Source organism: Microtus pennsylvanicus, chromosome 1, assembly GCF_037038515.1.
Source record: "Microtus pennsylvanicus isolate mMicPen1 chromosome 1, mMicPen1.hap1, whole genome shotgun sequence".
Classification (NCBI taxonomy): Eukaryota; Metazoa; Chordata; class Mammalia; order Rodentia; family Cricetidae; genus Microtus; species Microtus pennsylvanicus.
In genome coordinates this window covers 68,538,636-68,546,501 of record NC_134579.1, presented here as the reverse complement: position 1 = coordinate 68,546,501, position 7,866 = coordinate 68,538,636, and positions in this window count along the sequence as shown.

The window sequence follows — 7,866 nt, the reverse complement described above, 5'->3', positions numbered from 1 at the left end:
TGTATTCAGGCAGGTACCAGCATATCGCCTTATTTTGTGCACGGTCATCTCTCTCTTGGTCTGTAAGGGCTGCATCTTATGTTTATTTAACATCCTTCCTAATTGAAACCCCACCGTGGATGTTAAATCAAGTCCTGGTGACAGGAATGCCCGAGTGAACATATAAAGGCAGAAGCATCTCCTTTCCAGCCCCGCTGTGCAAAATATGCTGATAGTGCCCTCTGCTGCTGACCAGTGGGTCCATGTTTTCCAGGCAGTGGAAGAGAAGACAGCAGATTTCATAGTGGAAGAACAGGAGGTGAGGTGGGCAGAAAGTGTCTTGCCTTTCATGATGAGTGGGGCTGAGTAGAATGATAAAAGCTGACATGCTATGTCTGCATGAATCTAGGGAGTCAAAAGGTTTTTGGGAAAGTCAGTGTTCTTTCTACACAGGGGCTAGGCATCTAGTTTGTAGTTAGAATACCTTTCAATTTGATGCAATGAGTTTCTCTTTCCCTGTGTCTGCACCGGTTCTATACATTTTTACATCTGCATGTTATTATATGAAAATTTATTTGAGGTTTCCAAAGTTTGCGTCGACAATCAACAACATCTCCAGTACACTGTCGAAGTGCAGGTGGGGCCCCTCCAGCCCTTTTCCCTTCCCTGCTGCTTTGTGTTAGATAGTAAAGTGACCATCGCCTTCTAGAGGTCACCTGCTAAGCTCGGCATTTTCATCTATACCCTCCCATAAGCCTCCTGGGTGTCTCACGAAGAGAGGTATTGCTAGGCTTTTCTTCACAGATAAACACTTTAAAACCAAGAGAGGAGTAGGAATGTCCATTAGTTAAGATCTGGTCAAAAGCAGCCAGAGATACCAAGGGAGGCCAGAGTATGAGCTCCTGTTCTCCTAAGAACCTTTAGTTAACTTCAATACATTGTAAATTAGGTAGCCTAGGTGCAGAGAAGACCTTCCAGCCAGTATCTGCCCTGGCTTTCCTCTGCTGGTCCATAAACAGCGAGCACTATTACAGCAATGACTGTTTCTTGGTGTCTCTATCATGGGCCTTGATGGATTTAAGGCCCACTGACTGTAGAGAGCCAGACACCTGCTTCGGCTCAACAGCGGAAAGCCTTCTGCTGAGCGCAGATGGCCAGGCAGCTTTCTCTTTAATTTGCCCATCTCTCCACACAGGAAGGTTTTATTTCACAGGATTCTAGATATAATGATACGGTCCATGCTGACTCCGAAGACAGAGTGGTTTAAAGTTTTCAACATGACAGTTAGTCATATGTGACAATCGGGTTTTAGTGGGCAACGAGTCCCGGTGGATAGGTACACCTCTGAGTCCTCAGGACACGGGCCCCCCTCTGGTCCTGAGTCTTTGAAGTGGCTCACCAGTGCTTCAAAGCAAAGTTCCTGGTACAGGGAGCACATCTGATGTGCTTTTATTACCCTTAGAGACAAAATACTGCACTCAGAAGCCAGATGTCTGGGAGGAAAAATCTGTACCCTGCACTCAGCCCTGCGGCCTGGAAGTTCAGAGAAGGCAGGGAGCGCTCTGTGAGGAAACCGGGGCATGTCTAGGCAGAGTGCAGCCAGACTGACGGCTTAGAGCCAGGGAGGCTGCCATCTTGGGAGGAGTCACCCCTTCAGGATCTCTACTGGAGTGTGCAGAAGTGGGTGAGGCCCAAAGACAAATAACTCTAGGTCATTCCCCTGCCTCCTACTTATCCCCAAACTCCAAACTGTCAGAACTTCAACACCGCCACTTGATGCTTCCCTGGGAACTGATTTTAAAGCAGATGATATTTTTGGTGCCTGGTTTCTTTTCTCCTACATGTGAGTAACAACCCACCGTACCAGCATGCTGGGGAAGGAGGCAAGCAGAACATTCTCCCCAGAATCTGCACGCTCCAGTCAGAGAAGCCTTGAAGGACAGCTCTTGATACACAGAAAGAGCAGAATAAAATATACCTTGACGTCTTGGAAGCCAAGTGTATAAAGAAGCTATGACACTGTTTATGTCGAACACTGGGAGGTGGGAAATACAGTTGTAATTTAATTACCAACATTAACTTCAAAGAAACATAACTAACTCATCTTCATATTATCTCACAAGAAAAACATATCCGGAGACTCTGAACTTTAAAAATGAGGAGAGCAGGCATATATTTAGTAAATGTTGCTAAATAACCCTGGATTTCATGAGAAACCAAGACGTTGTCCTGGTGACCAGAAGCCTTGAAGTCGGTTTCTGAGCCTCAGGGACTCACTCTGTAATTTCTTCTAAACCGAAGGAATATTATTGCCTAAGACCTTCAAAGGCATTCGCAAAGGTGAACAGACCAAAAACAGGTAGGGAGAACAAACAAGGTTTGATTGGACACAAGTTGTGTAATGGCCCATTTGACCCTTTGGTTTTAAATACAGCAAATTGGCCCCATTAACTCTGGCTGAAGATAATTTTCTTCTAATGTTTCCCAGGGACTCTGCAACGCTGTTCTCTGGGTGCCACCAGGAAAGATGTCCCTTAACAAGGAACACGTGGCTTTCTGATTTTCTTTAAAAGCCCCCACCCCGAGATTACCAAAGGCTTTCAGCTTTTCAGACATCATACTTCAGGGATGGCGAGTCCCCCTTATTTCCAGTCTGACAGACAGTGTAAGGGCTGTGTGAGGAGACAGGCCCCCCGCGGTGAGGGACAGAGTGTTCCATGGGTTCCTAGGCAGAGGAAACACTGCAGGTTGGGCCCTGGGCTCTGGCTGTGTGAGGGCCTCTCTCAGCCACTCCCGACAGTAGCTTCTCCTCTTCTCTTGGGTAGGAAGCATGCTCCCCCAGGGCTCCACTCCACCCACTTAAATAATACCTCCCTCGCCAGGGAATGAAATCAAACTTCCTCCTTCCCTGGTATTTATTTGGATTTTCACAGCGCTCATTAAAGTGTTTTCCTAAGGCAATCTGCAGGAAAGGTCCTATTCCACCCTACCCCCTACCCACCCTATTCCACCCTACCTCCTACCCACCCTATTCCACCCTACCCGCTATTCAACAACAACTCCAATGTGAACTTCTGGAAGCTGGCCTGTTCACCTTCAGGACTTGTCGCTTGAGGATGGCTGTGCAGTGAGAACTCGGGTTACAACATCTGCTTCTAGACAGCAGAATGGGGACTGAACAACCAGTTCCGCTGTCCCCGCTGCAAACCTTGCACCAGCCCAACCGCTCCCTTCTCTGAATTCGTCCTGCCTTTCCTCCCCACGCCTGGCATAACCCTTGCACGGCAGTGTTTATGTTATATTGCTGATTCATGTACACTGACTTTTCTTCACCTTACTTTGAGTGCCCCCATTCATTCCGAATAACTTGTCTGGCTTCTGACTTAGCCACTCAGAACAATCTGAGAACTAAACTCATCGATGCTGAGAACTCTGTGCCACCATCCTCCCTGAGACTGTCCCCTTTCCCCCTATTAACAGAATAAAGGGTGCATTAAATGTCTCTCATAATTATGTACTTATATATGAATGCCAAGTGCTTCAGGACCATAAAATACTTTATAAATGCCAACTGTGATTATGTCTTTGAAACAATGGGACATATGGTTAGTGAGCGGAAAAAAAGATGAGACATGGCCAGGAGTTATTGCCCAGCCCCTGTTTCTACCCCACCCACCACCAGAGAGGAACTCGAAGGAGGAAATATGAACCTAGAAGGGACAATGCTCTAACTAAGGTCTATAGAACTTCTCGAACCTATGTCAGAGAACTGCCTTCATGAGGGAAGGCACCCGAGTCGGAGAAGAGGATTCTAGGCAAGGGTTTCCACGTATAAATAAGATTAACATTCAGCTTGGGGTTGAAATGGGGGCTCAGATGAAAACACTGCTTGTACTTATTTATTTATTTTTTCTTTTTTTTTTAAATTTATTTATTTATTAAGGATTTCTGTCTCCTCCCTGCCACCGCCTCCCATCTCCCTCCCCCTCCCCCAATCAAGTCCCCCTCCCTCATCTGCTCAAAGAGCAATCAGGGTTCCCTGACCTGTGGGAAGCCCAAGGACCGTCTACCTCTATCTAGGTCTAGTAAGGTGAGCATCCAAACTGCCTAGGCTCCCCCAAAGCCAGTACATGCAGTAGGATCAAAAACCCACTGCCATTGTTCTTGAGTTCTCAGTAGCCCTCATTGTCCGCTATGTTCAGCTAGTCCGGATTTATCCCATGCTTTTTCAGACCCAGGCCAGCTGGCCTTGGTGAGTTCCCGATAGAACATCCCCATTGTCTCAGTGTGTGGGTGCACCCCTCGCTGTCCTGAGTTCCTTGCTCGTGCTCCCTCTCCTTCTGCTCCTGATTTGGACCTTGAGATTTCTGTCCGGTGCTCCAATGTGGGTCTCTTATTTTATTAAGGACAGAAAAGGCAAAGTGGGAAGGGCAGTTAGCAGGAACGGTTCTCAGCTTTGCTCCTGGATGCTTTCTATTACTGGTCTATGGAGGGAAATGAAGCTGGATGTGTCTTTTCCTTGTTTCTCCTTCCTCCAGAAGTACAAAAACTGTGACCAGAAAAATGTAGGTTCAACAGTGAATAACGATCAGTCAGATCTTCCCTCCCCAACCTCGTTTCTGGAAAAGAGGACAGGAATATAAATTCTCTACCTATTGTGTTATGGTTTCTTAGGAAGATTTCTGAAGCCAGAGATGATTCGCTAATGCAAACATTTCCCATGGCCTCTGCCATTCATTGCCCAGCAGATCAGGGTCAGTGATCAGACTGTTCATCTCATCGTCTGGTCTCAGAGGTCGGGGCAGTGGAGGGCACAGAACGTACTGTGATTTGCAACGAGGCCTGGCCATGGGGACAGGCACTCTGACAGCCTGACTCCACAGTTCCAGCCCAACAATGAGCTCAAAGGAGGTTGGTGTGACTTGTCTCGATGCATCTGGAGATATCCACCAGGTAACGACACACAACAGGCCCTATGCCTCAGATTGGAAATATCAAATTATCCAGGAGCCAAAGAGAGTTGTGGGTGGGCTGCTGGGACCATGTCATGAGGTCGCCTTGCATGACAGGCCTTCCTGACAGCAGGCGGAGGAGAACCATGGCATCCGAGTTTGGAATTTTTTCCAAATGGCTGCTGTTTGCCGCCCCCCCCCCAAGAGTTGGGGATGTGGGATCAGTTCCACCTTCCCCCCCACTTTTCAGCTTCAGAGCTGTCAGCCTTCTCCGACTGCTTAATGCTCTGGCGTGAGGAGCTGCTGAGGTGGCCCCATTACTCCCTCCTTGACGTCAGTGAGGGAGTTGTTCCCTGTGGCTGTCTTCTGTGAAATAATTCAGCATTTGTACTTCAATTAAAATTCATAGGTATATATTATTAAATGGAACTGACTCATTCCATGGCCGCTCTTCAGCTGAACGAGTGCCAAGGACATGTCACTTATGTGATGAAAAGCCAGAAAAAATGGAGAGTTCCTTGCAGTTGAAAGGCAGGCTGTGCAGAAAGCACCTCACATCCCAGGGGGCACCGTCCCATGTCACTCTCTTCTAAATTTCAGTTAAAGACCACCTCTCTGCCTTTGGGGGACAGAAAAAGAGACGCCCAGACATCATCTTCATGCCTGTCATGAGCCTTGTGGGGTCCAAGGTGTGTCTGGAATCAAGCTGAATTAGGGCCTTGTGTCCAATAGTTGTTAGCAGGAAAAGAGAGGGGGGTTTTCTTGATTCTGTAAAATCAAACCTTTTTCTCTGATAGCATATTAGATTGGCAGTCCTAGGGAGAGGAGAGAGGGAGCAATGGCTGCTATTGCTTTTCCTCTCTCTGGAAAGATCATGCTGTTCCCTCAGGCTCAATGCTCTGGGCGGAAAGGAACGCTCTATAGGAAGCCACCGTACAGTGTCCACCACTCACTTTGTTTATCTTTACCTGCTAATTGGGAATCATATCCCACGCTCAGAAAACCCCTGGATTTTTATCTAACCCATGTGAGGGTTAGAATTTTGACAAAGGAAGGGATGAATGGTCCCTAAGTCCCTTGGTTGCTTAGGCTGCCTCGAGCACGGAGTCCTTCAGTGTAAACTGGAAAAAGGGACCCCTGGTGGACGGATTCAGACCTGCAGCACTATGGATGCATGAGCAAGCCCCATATCTAAACAAAGAGAGATAGGCACCAGTTTTCTAGGTAGAAGAAGACCTGTGCCTGGATTCCAGCCATCATGTGCTGGCATTCCTGCATCCCCCATTCCAACAACTCTGGCTTTAGTCTGGTCCTGTCTGCTATAATTCAGTCACTACAGGATCGTATCTGAGCCTCAGTTTTTGCCCAAAGAAAAAGAGGGAATTGAACTGCAATTTTTACGACTTTCTTCAACTCCCAAAACAATAAAAATTCGAACGGGATTTTCCACTCCTTTGCAAACAGGGCTAAGGAACACACAGACTCGAACTTCTAAGTTTGGAGTCATCTGACGGCACTCCCTAAATATTTGAATGAAATTATGCATGGTTTGATGTGGAGCAGATTAAAAAATGAATGCTTTAGTAGATCCTCGATGTTCCAGGTGGAAAGCAACATGGCCAACCAGCAGAACGGGAACAGCCACTTCCGGCTGTCAACGCGGCAGAAGATGAGATCTCACACAACAGCGGCGTCTACTGAGGCCTGTGCCCACTTTCTGCGGCCTGCATGGCACACCCCATGCTGAAGCTGCTGCCTCTCCCCGGCCGTCAGCGCACCCAGGAAGCAAGAACTGTGAGGAGCCAAGGACTGGTTTCTTTGTTGATGTCTTGTTACCAGAAAACAGAAATGAGATCCTTGCCCGGATCTGCCTATCATGGAGTCTGGGTGCCAGCTCGTACTTCGCAGTGGAGAGCAAACAAATAATAACCATCTTCTTCACACCTCACGAACTATTAACCTAAAGTTGGGTTTAAAGTTTCGTAATGGCATACACCGGTAGTAACCTCATTTGTAACTCTTAGATGTTAGTAGAAATGTTTGCCCGTATCAGTTAGTGTTTCTAAAATTCCTCTTCCCACTGGTTTGTGTCTTGAGCAAGGCATAGGGTTTTGGAAACAAGTATGATTAATTACACCATTTTCAGAAAAGGAAACTGGAGCCCATACAGAGGAAGGGAGTGGCTCTAGGTCACTTGGGAGTCTCGTGCTTTTTCCGTTCTTCCATGGCAGAGAGGCAACCAGAATTGCGGTTTGGCGGCTGAAAGGCCGACAGCACATAGCCCTGCACCTGAATTTCTCAGTTTCCAAGAACAAATGTTCTTAGCACTAAGCAGCTCACAAGGGGCAGAAAGCAAACCTCACCTTTACTAGGGCACATTGCACTAGGAGGTGTGGTCTCCCATTGGCTAGACTTGCCTGCCACAGGCTCCCAGAGGGTAGAATAAGACCTATGGCCAAGAAATGACTTTGCGCAGAGCCCAAGTCTTTCAGGTCCCTGGATTTACACTCTAACTTGCTAGCCAGCTCTGTTCCTTCCAAATCAAACGGCCTGCTTTCTTGCAGGTCACTGTCTACTAGCAAAATTGTCATGGCCCATTGCTCCTGGGATAGTCACTGTCGCAAATGGTTACAAACCACCCCTGGAAGAGGAAACAGATGTCTAGGAGAAGACAAACGCTGCCACAAGGCTCCTTTTATTAAACACCTCAGCCACAACGTGCCTCTGGCAGCTGGCAGCAGCCCTGGGAAGAGGCTGCCCAGCAGAAGCAGACAGGGAGCAGCCTGCGAAAGGGATTCTGCTTTTTCACCAGCGTTAGCCCCTCACCAGCAGCTGAGCAATAGCGCCTGATGCAGGGGGATTAAAGATGCTCTTCCATCATCCCTGGGATGAACTTGTGCTGCTGGAAGCTCTGTGTGACTGTTTAAGGACAACT